The sequence below is a fragment of the Barbatula barbatula genome, assembly GCF_947034865.1.
Source record: "Barbatula barbatula genome assembly, chromosome: 7".
In the NCBI taxonomy this organism is placed as follows: domain Eukaryota; kingdom Metazoa; phylum Chordata; class Actinopteri; order Cypriniformes; family Nemacheilidae; genus Barbatula; species Barbatula barbatula.
The window spans coordinates 6,347,345-6,359,378 of NC_136770.1; positions in this window are offsets into that span (position 1 = coordinate 6,347,345).

Sequence of the window (12,034 nt, forward strand, 5' to 3'; positions counted from 1 at the left end):
TGTGATGTAAAAGCAAACCTTTTTTATTGTTTTATTTTAAGTGCAATTTAGAGTAATGAAAGTATTTTATGTAATTATTGTGAAGCTTATAACACTAATACACAACACTTAAAGCAGAAAACAAGTTCATATTCACAGCAATACAATACAATAGTAATATTTGTGTTTAGGAAAAGTTCCAAAAAATGTTTTATGTTTTTTTAATATACAGTTTTCATGTGTCTTGTCATTCTGTCAGTCTTTCACGTTTGGTCTTGTATGACTTCATGTCACTCCTGATGTTTGATTTTGTTGAAATTCAACAAACGTAGGACTGCAATGGCCACAATACATACAAAACTTGGCTGTATTTGTCCCGATCGCTCAAGGAGAACTAACAGCAGTCAAACATCACGCTGCATCCTGACATGACGATGATTTCACTGTCTGCTGCTCTGAGAAGATGAATGACATCATGTGTTTAGCAGACCGAAGTCCTAAATCAATGCTACTAACACGGTTCACACCTCTGTGATTTGAACTGCTTCTCTGCTTCTTTTTAATTCAAATGATAATATCATTGATATCACGACCTGAACTTTATCGCTGTCATACAAAGAAACAACACGTCACCGAAAATCTCTCTGCGCACCTGCGTTATTTCTCAATTTCTTCAGCAATTTTATGGGTATATTTGTTTGCCGGCTCTCCTCATTCATGATGGTGTGGTATTTACCCTATTTACACACAACACCACTCTTTTCAACCCGGGCCTCTGGGTGGCATTTAAACCCCATCGCTCCTTCAGTATTAAATCTACCCCTGTCCTTCATGGAGGACCTGAGGGACGGACCCATTCTGGACCTCTCATTTCTCTGTCATTTTCCTCTTAATTACTTATCGTACGTCCACATTTGTAATATCCACCTTCTCTGGTCTGAAAAAAGCTTAAGGCAGAACCACACGATACGGGTCTGTCAACAGCATTTCTATAGCTCACATGGCCATAACAATGCCAAGATCACAGGTTCGATTCTTAAGCTCAAACTGATGAAATACTAAAGGTTGATTGTGACTTTCGTTGCTATGGATGTAAGTGTCTGCCAGAAAAAATGTAATGCAAATGTTAAAAGAGACCTTCATTTTAGGCTAAATCATAAGAGATTATTAAAAGATATAACAAGATGTTTATTTAATCCAATTTGTGCTGTCCTCATCATATGGTGTTTTGCCAGAAATGTTTTTATGTTTAAAAGTAGATCTAAAATGTTTTGAACAAAAAAAAACGCCTCTGCGTGAGAACACAGTTGTACTACGGTAATTATGCGTATACGTATTTGTGGGTTGCTATGGCAGCTCTACCTCATGTTCTTTGTGCTCAGTATTTTCTATAAAGCCACATCCTAAGCATTTTGGACTGAGAGGTAAATGAATGAAATGCAGGTCTATATCTATTTTAAATGTATATAAATAGACATAGGTCCTACATTTAAAGTATTTTATCTATTATCACAATAACATATAGTGTAATTTTTCATAAAGGATAATTGATTGTTTTATTGTCTACAATTAATTGTAAGTATTTGATGTTATTAAAATATAAGAAGTAATTTAATTTCCTCTAAATTGAAATTCCTTTGACAGCTGCCACACGTTGGATTTGTGTGTCTGTGTGTCTTTTAATTGGTCTTATGGGGGAGGTGATCTTGCAGAGAGATCATGTTAATGAGGATGTTAATATAGATGTAATGTACATTCCCAATGGAAACAATGTCCCGGTGTCCTGAACAAGGATATTAAGTCATTGTGGGATTGTGGATGAGTCAATTAGGACCATTTTCAAACTGCTTACGTAATAAAATATTCTCTAACTTGTCAATCATTGCAGTATAATTTGCTTACAATGACCTTTCTACACTGTAGACATTGTTTGGGGGGTTGAAGTCAACTAAACTTATTTTACTGTGTTCATACAATCGATTTCAGTCACATTTATAAAAGTTATTTAAACTTTTGGGATTCGGTACAGCTTAAAAAAAACATGCACAAAAGATTTTTTAAACAATGTACTTTAATCTGTTCGTTCATATGTTAAAATGTTTAACTATGAAACTATTTATAATACAAAAATACTTAAATTGTCCCATTATAGTCTAAAGTAAATGTGTAAAGTAAAGACAAAAATGGGACGATTTTGGCAATGAAAGCACTAAGGCTATTACCAAGTGTGCTCAAGCGCTGTTATCACAAGGATGAGAGATCTATTAGCATAGTCCTTGTTTGTGTAGATGCATCTGGAAGACTGGGTTTAAGGGTAAAGACCACAACAGTACCCACGTTGGTGTATTACAGTAGCTGCTCTTGAAACAGAAAGCAACAATCAATTGGGCCCATCAGTCCACAACGAATGAGCAAGAAAATATGCCATGTAAAACGCTTCTTTGTGCTGCGAGTGCCGCGTTCTTATTGTTGGATTTTTTTGGCCTTTCACATTACACGGTGTAAGGAAATGTGCCCTGTAACTGATAGTGAGTTAGCACTCCTTGCTCCTAATCAGCCCCCAGCTCACCTCTTCCTACCAGGATATCATTCTGAGCCGGCCACCCCACAAATCCCCTTTATAAAACCTAATTAAATCATGCTAATGCCCATATTCCCTGGATATGAACGGCTCGGCACATTTGAAACCTGCCAATTATAGGGTTAATTAGACCCTTGGTAATAAAGTTTCCCATCTTCCCTATACATATGAAATGAAGCCACCTGATTCGGAGAGGGAGAAATAGAGAGAGAGAGAGAGAGAGAGAGAGAGAGAGATCATGGACTTAATATGGTCTACTTTGCATCTCCAATTTCAGAGTCCAAAAACTAAAATTGCAACATTGAAGTGCTCGGGAAGTAAAGCGAATACAAACAGAAACACAAAACCTCCCTGATTGGAAATCATGGGTTCAGGCCTCAATGATTGCTGCATCAAAGCATTTCTGATACTATGTTATTATTATTTTTATTGTAACTAAGCACATATTATGACAGATGTCTGTCCAACCGATGTGAAACATGTCATGATTTTTAGCATTGTCCTCTTTTCTCTTATAGTGCTTTTTAAGTGATTGCACCACACACTGATGACAAGTACTGTCCTTTGCGTCACACACACAAGTTTGTTTGGATACATTGTGGGGACTTTCCACAGACATGATGGCAAAAATTGTATATACCCTGAACACATATATTTTTTTATACATATTTATTTTTTATTTGACAGTATTTTCATGTTTTTTTAATTCTGTATAAAAATGTACAATTACAGAAATAGACTTTGCACTGTAAACGGTTTGCTGTAGTTATGCAGATAGTTGCCAGTAACTTACTGTAGATTATTTTTAATCAAATTTATTGGCAACAGTTTGTTGAAAGATAAATTAACATTAACAAGTCTTTATCTAAAACTGTAAAATAACAGCCTCATGCAATGCATTCTGGGAACCAGAAATCCAAATAAACCAGTTTTTTCCAATTTTGGTTCCCAGAATGCTTTGCATGAGGCTGTTATCTTATGTTTTGTTTTGTTTTGTAAGGATAAAGACGTTTTAATCATAATTTATCTTTGTACAAACTGTCACCACGAAATTACATAATGTAAATCTACAGTTAGTTACTGGCAACCTGCTGCCAGTGATACTGTAAATTCTACAGATTTTCTTTTACAGAGTGCATTTGCAAGTTGGATGTAAAATACATGTTTAACAAAAGTGTTAATTTACAGGATTTTTTGTGGCCGCCCCAGCTGCCAGGATGTTACTGTTTTTACAGACATTTTTTACAGTTTCTCCTAAACCAACTCACACAAACCTTTCTGCATTGTTACATTTTCAGTTTGGTGATCAGACTTCTACTTGGATTGTGAGGACAATGTAAGCGGGTTAAGTGCGACACACACACACACACACACAATGTTTTTTATTGACATTGGAACTTTTATACTGTACAAATTGTTTTCTAACCCATACAGAAACTGTCTCATTTTACATTCAAAAGAATTGGCCTACACTTCAGTGGTAAGAGCTTGGCGCTAACAATGTCAAGGTCGTGGGTTGGATCCCAGGGGATTGCACATACTTAGAAACAAATGTATAGGCTGTTGGTTTCATGTGGGGAATCTATTAAAAAAATAATTTCTGATGAGTAACACCTGCTGTACTTACAACCAGGCGAAGTTTATTTCACGTCTTAAAAAAAAGAACGCTTCACACACAGATCTAAAGTTAAGACGGACTGACCCCTGTGAGGGACTGTACAATTTTCTAAAGACAAACTTTAATATGTGGACCGATTATCTCAGGCAAATAGATAACAATCATTAAAACTGAATGTGTTTAAAAAAGAGTTCAAATAGATTTCATGTAATCATCAATACACTGTTTGGTCTTCAATAAAAACGCGATACAGTAAACTGGATTTACAAGGATTCTTTACTGTATTTTACCGACGTGTTTTCAAAATATGTTGGAATATATCACATCATGTATATTTCTCATCTGATATGCTTGGTGTACTGTAGGAATTTCTTCCACTTATCGAAAAGAGAATGTTTAAAAATGTGAGAAAGGCAGCTTTACCACGCTATCTTTAGTATGATGTTTAATAGATGAATGGCCAGCAGACGATACAGCAGCATTATGATATGTGTATGCGGCCCGTCCAACCCTTTGCGGACTCAAAAAAGTTGCACGTTGTCAAAATTGTGTCATTAGAATAGCCAATATATAGCCAATGCAATAGACTTTTCAGTCCAGTCCAGCCCCCCCGTGAGTTTTCAACTTCTCTTTGCAAAGTTGGTAGTTTATATACAGGCTCAGAAATAATGATAAGTTTCCCTTGCTCTTCTTGAAAGACGGGCTCAATCCCAAGACTCATCTTGATCTTTAAAGGTCCAGTCAGTGAAATCTAGCGGTAAGGGTGCGAATTTGCAACCAACCGCTCACTTCGCCCCTCCCTTTCGAAACACTACGACGGCTGACAGAACATGGAGAATTACATGCAAGAGGACCCGCGGTGAATGCACATAGAAATAGCTCATTCTAAGGAAAAAAGAACATAACGCTTCATTGTGCACGCACTTTATACACCTCTGAAGGCATAGCTATTGCATTTCTATCAATAGATCATCCCCAAAATTACACACTGGACCTTTAAGTTAACCCCCCTGGCTAAATTATAAAATGACATAAATTAGCTGGGGTCGGTAGAGGTCAGTGGCTGCTTTATGCGATAGCCAGGACAGAATGATCAGATCCTCCAAAACCTAAAAAAGTGATATAAATAGCATTTTGAATGTATGTTAATTATACTGTAAAACTGTGAGTCCTGTCATGTTTTTAAAGACACTATATCTCAACCTATAACTGATTCATTTAGCTTAAAAATATGTACGTACATTATTTGTCTAACAGACTGTTAAAAAGAATTGATAGGATTAGTGTCCGAAAGAAAGAAAAGCTGTTGATCTACACATGTCACAAACTACATAAAGCAAATAAGAATGTTGGTGGTAAAGGAGAGAGCACTTCATTTAACAGAGACCGACACATTAGATCTGTCTCTCAGACACCTGAAGATACTGTACGAGGGTCCGAGTCCAGTTGATGTAAGCCCATCGAATGTGATGTGTTTTCTACCGAGGGGGCTCCGCTTTTTACTAAATGCCACAAGAATATTAATTCTGACCAAATCAATTAGGCAAAGGGGTTCATTAGGAATGATTTTGCTCAAAGCTTTTTCCTCCTTGGATGTTTATTATTGCGCATGCATCATTTCGTGAGGTCTTGGTTCCCTGCTGACTCTAGCTAATTCTAATTAAGACTAATGAAAGTCTCATTTATGAGAAAGCCGGCGACAGGTATGCAAACATCCAGAGTGTCTAGGGCTCACATGATAATGACCTCTGTACTACTTGTTAATTTAAAACCTGCCTCCTTAGCAATTAGAGCTGCCCGAGACACCAGAACACTGTTTGCGTGTGTTAGGGTGACTGGATAGAGCTTGAGATCTTTATTCTGTTTCCCCAGTCACACACACACACACACACACACACACACAAAACCCTAATGATCTGACTGACAAACAGATGACATGCGAATTTTGACCTATCTCTCTCTCTCTCTTTCTCTCCAAGAACGTTCTCTATTAAAGTTGGCTCATGTAGATAAGCACAACTCTTTGCGCATTATTAAAATAAATCACGATGAAAAATGTGCCGCATGTATTTATGCAGGGTGTTATTTTATTAATGGCTCCTCGAATCACAAACACGCCTCTATCTGGTTCCTTTGGCGTCTGCGTATCCCAATTCTCCTCTGCACTTACGTAACATCATTTCAGTCATTATGGTTAAAAGCCGCTAATAATAGTAATAATGATAATGCGCGTCGTGACACGCGTATAGTAAAAGACCACTCAAATTACTGGAGCCGGGTTTGACAAGTCTTTTCTCAAGTAACAGGGTGTTACTTTACCACCTCAAGCTTTCGAATGCTACTTTATGACAGAGGACATATGCGCAGGTATATGGGTCTGGGTCAAAGGCAGATACAGTAGTTGTGTGTTTAAGAAGCATGTTTAAGTTTAAATTTAAAAGGTAAAGTTACTTGTTTTGTACCCCTAATATTTAACTGGTACACAATTGGTCCTTAAGGTACACAAGGGGTTCGTAGGGTACAATAATGTACCCAAAAAAAGATACATTTTGTGTGTTGTATACCCGTAAAGGTATACAAAAGGAACCTTTAAGGGTACCACCCCAGCGACAAAAGGGTACCCTTTTTTGCAGTAATAACTTTACACTTTAATATATTATTGTGTAAATTGAATGGACTATATATAAAACAGAATATTAATATCAACAACTTGCCCCCGAATGACTCATTTTTGACTAAAAGTTAAAAAAAGTTCAACCATCCATCTGCTTTAAATCTTGATTATTTATCTTTATTATAAACTATGCGCTTAATGTATTTGTTTTTGCAAGATCTATCAAAAATCTGATAATTTAGCAGTTTTTTTATGCATCCACATTGAGCTTTTGTAATAAAACAGTAGCATATGATATATATCTGTAAGTGCTATAATATATGATCTGTTATATAAACATTCCCAACTAGTCAGATAACTTTTTGTCAGACAGAAAGGTTCTTCGGATCCTAAAGGTTCTTATTGTTGGCCTTCAGCCGAAAACGGTTCTTCTGTGGCATCGTAAAGCACCCCCCTTTTTTAAAGAGATCACGTGACCCAGTCTGTGAAAACCCAACCAAAGTCATTTTTAACTTTGGCAAATTTGAAATTATTGTGTAAACCAAATGTATTCCTTTTATTCCGGTATATTTAAGTGAGAATGTTTGAACTGTATGCTGATGAAATCTATCATATATCCCATAGTTTACAGCAATAAACAGAAATTACGTATTTCTGTCATTTAAATGGCTATGACTATTTCAATTACATTATAGACTTTAGTCTGGATTTCACACGTCACATATGTTAAATAATAAATATCAGCATGGATGATATTTTATGGATTGTTATAGACCCCAAAATAAGTTGCTCATATTATTTATTGAACGCTTGTTTTCCCCCTTTCCACTTTATTTTGAAAGGTTTGTCTGCACTATTGCTCAGAGACCCCAAGTGAATTTGTTTTAATACCAACAGAGCTGGCAATATAAAGGCCCTAACATTGTGTGCATACTGACCCCGTGAGCCCCCCAAACATCTCTATTCATGGTCTTAAATTAGACATCGATAAATATCTACACATTTCTAATCAGCCTGTAAAAAAATGTGTCACAATGTTGCCAATGTTACAACCACCGTTCTCAGTCACACTCTGTGTCCTTGTGAGATCTTCTGCTCGTTTTTTCTAATCTTGTGGGGGTTTCATTATACTCGTCTTAATCCTCTCACACTCCTGCCACAACACAGGGCACCAGATCACATGTCAGCCAGATTTGTACCAGATTATTCCCCACAATTAATGGCTGTTCAGGCTTGAGGGGTCGGCGAATGTACCAACCCCACAAAGCTCCGGCAAACACTGGAAATTAGGAGCGGAGGACTTTAATGCTGTCACTCATATCTCCAGGTGACCTTTAGTGAGGCTTCGTTTCTTCTCCTCAATTTGTAGGAACTGGAGGAGAAGCTCTAATTGGTTTTTCATCCCTTTTTTTAAGGTCGGAAAGTGCTGTTGGTGGGTCAGTCAGCAGGCAACAGACAGGACAAAGTGTTGACACTGGTCACAACATATATCATCTGCGCTAGAATTACTAACCAGTAGTACAGCTCAGAGGAAGAATAAGAGAGCAATCCGGTTCTAATTCCACATGTATTGCAGCCATTTCAGTCCAGTGTCTGTTGACATGTTAACCTCAGAAGTGACAAAGCAATGTGAAAGACTGAGAGAGCGCAAAAATACATGAGTTATGAAAACATTATTCCGCATCATATACAGTATGTTCATGTTTGATTGGATCCAAAAATGTGCGTAAAAACATTACAATCTCAAAAACAAAGGTGCTTCACAATACCATTGTCTGAATGGTTCCTATAGAGAGATGTATGGCTTAATATATATACAACGGCAATGACTTTATAAATGTGAAATAAAAAAACTGTATAACTGTCACAGTATTCATAAACTTAAAAAAATGAATTACTCGGAGGCAATCAAAATCTGTGACGTCAAATGGTTGCAAGCTCAACGCTTACAACGAAGCACACATGTTTTCTAGATATATCTGTAAAATATGACACGTCTAACAAAAGATCAGGTAAATAGACCCCTTTTGCGCCTACGTCATTGGCATTAGGTGGAGGCAAAACTAGGGGGAAACTAGAGGAGGCCAATAAAAAGCAATTTGTCTGTTTAGGGCTATTGTAGAAACAACACAGCGAATTCCATGTTAGGGGACCCTCTGTGTATGTAGATAGAAATAACTCATTCTAAGATAATAAAAACATAACGCTTCATTATTTATAATACACCTCTGAAGACATAGTAGGTATATTACAGGTACATTGCATTTCTGTCAATAGACTCTCCAAAGAATTACATATTGCACCTTTAAAACATAGCATCTTTTTTATTAATTTGACCTCTTTGACCCATTTCAATGTTATGCTAATGAAACAAACAATATTTTGTTTGAAATTTGGGTGAAATGTTGTCAGTATATTCATAGAATAAATCAAGAATGATCAGTTTTCAATGATCAACATGTAATACATACGTAAATCACGGTATCCCTTTAAAGGGATACTTCACCCAAAAATGAAAATTCCGTGTTAATTTACTCACCTTTGAGTTGTTCCAAATCTGTATAAATGTATTTGTTCTGATGAACGCAGAAAAAGCTATTTGGAAGAACAGATTGACTCTCATAGTAGGAAAAAATCTTTTTTTTGGTCTGTTGAACACAAAAGAAGACATTTTGAAGAATGTAGGACAACAAACAGTTCTGGGGCACTTTTGAGTACCGTTGTATTTTTTCCTACTATGGTAGTCAATGAGGGCAAAATCTGTCAGGTTCTAAGCATTCTTCCAAATATCTTTCTCTGTGTCCATTAGAACATAGACGTTTATACAGATTTGGAACAACTCGAAGGTGGGTAAATGATGACAGAATAAAAAATGTTTGGATGAAGTATCCCTTTAAGGTCAGAAAAACAGGACATTGAAAGTGTGAAATAGTCTATAAGTTCAAGACTGACATTTGCGCATAAGAAGTATACAGTATCCGTTCACTGGAGTGAGATCTCTCTGTGTGTGTCTCATATCTGTGTCAGTGCTGTAATCTCCAGCAGTGTGGGGGTGTTGGAGACAGGGGGTGTGTCTGGCTATTGGGATTGTTGACAATTGACCTTTAGTGCAGTCAGTGTGCTTTCAGCTGCATACTGAGAAACGGCATGATGGCACAGCGACTCTGCTCAGGATGCCAAAGCCTCTGTGTATGTGTGGATCTGCTGAAGGCATATCGCTGCTGTCCTTCTCCATCTCCATATTACGTGATTTTTATTTTGTGCCATAGATATTTTTAGTCACATTTTATGTTTGCCACTGGGCTTAGCAAATATCTAAACAAACAAAAAAGTATTACAAATGCTGGTCAACTTTGAAAACACAGTATGTAATCATTTAAAAAGAAGTGTTTTTCCATTTCCTTAAAAACAGCTAATTTGGACATACAGGGTTTCAGAAGGACAGCGACGATATGAGGGGAAAGGATTGTTGATATTTTAAACTCTTCAATGAGGAAAAAATATTTTAAACAAGCAAATCCACATGTAAGGATAGTTCCGCCCTTAAAATGATATTTTCATATTTGGGTGAAGAAGTATCTCTTTAAAGGGATATTGTGATTTATGTATTTTAGTATTTAGTATTTATTGATTTATGTATTTATAGGTACATGTTGATCAATAAATCATTCTTGATTTATTTTATGAATATACTGACAACATTTCTCCCTAATTTCAAATAAAAATCAGTTTTTTATTGGCATAACATTGAAATGGGTCAATTAATTTTTTTTTTAGTTTTAAAGGTACAATATGTAATTCTTTGGAGAGTCTATTGACAGAAATGCAATTTACCTGTAATTAGCTTAGCAACCGTTCATAGTATATAGCCATTTGTATATATTGTTCATAGTATATACCTACTGTCATATTTTCATAGAACATACCTACTGCAAATATTTTTATAGTCCATGCCCACTGTATTATATTTTCTCAATATTGTATCCTGTATTTATTCTAACTGTATATCCTGCACTTGCTAATTGCACTTCTGGTTAGACCAAAACTACATTTCGTTACACTGTACTTGTATATGTGTAATGACAATAAAGTTGAATCTAATCTAATCTAATATGCCCACAATGTCTTCAGTGGTGTATGAAGACCTTAAATAATGAAGCGTTATGTTTTTATTATCTTAGAATGATTTATTTCTATCTACTTACACAGAGGGTCCCCTAACATGGAATTCGCGGTGTTGTTTCTACATTAGCCCTAAACAGACAAACTGCTCCACATCACGTTCTGTAAATCCGTTATCTCTTTCGGCAAAGATCCATAAACGTGATGAATATTGTGCTTTCAGCTGCATACTGAGAAACGGCATTATGGCACAGTGACTCTGCTCAGGATGCCATGTGTACTATACTGTATCAATCTTATCAGTTTTGTGCATTTCGTTTTTTGCTACAGTTTTTCTTTTAAATGTTTAAAACAAAAAAATATCACGTGAGAGGAAGATTTTGGGACGAAGATGAAGAATGACATGGAGCAGGTCATCTCATGGTGAAGAACATGTTAAGATCACATGACCAGTTGAGCATTATGTGCTTTCACTCAGTTCTCTGTTTTTGGACACCTGACCCACAGAATAAAGAAGTTAGAAGTCATATGGAATACTTTTATGGTGTCTCTTTGTCTTTTTTGTGCCCCAGGCAGGTCACAGTCTGCTTTGATTGTTTGACAGAGTAATTCTTCAAACACTTCTTTTTGTGCTCTACTGAAGGAACCAAGTCTCGGTTGACATTAAAGCCGGCGGTTGATGAAAAAAAAACTTGATATTGGTTTGGAACAACGTAAAGGTGAAGGACTTTTATTTTCGGGAGAACTTTCTTTAGATTTACTTATGCTATGTAATGTTTACGAATATAAAATTTGTTTAATTTGACACCTTCATGCATTGTATTTTGGGTTCAATATTTAATATTTCACTTCCAAATATGCAGCTGTATCATTGTTGTAATGGAGTAAACATCTCTCTGTCTTTCTCACTGTCCAGTGTATGTGGGTCTGACTCATCATCCTCAAATCAACCAGGACACATGTCCATTCACACCAAACAAAAACAACACAGAGATCCTTCATTGATATCAGGGTGGCACAAAGACAGTTATCAGCAAAATCTTGGAAGAACTGCAAATTCTTCTGCATCCCACAAAGCTTTGTTTCATTGTTGTGCGGCGCATCACCTCACTGGCATGCC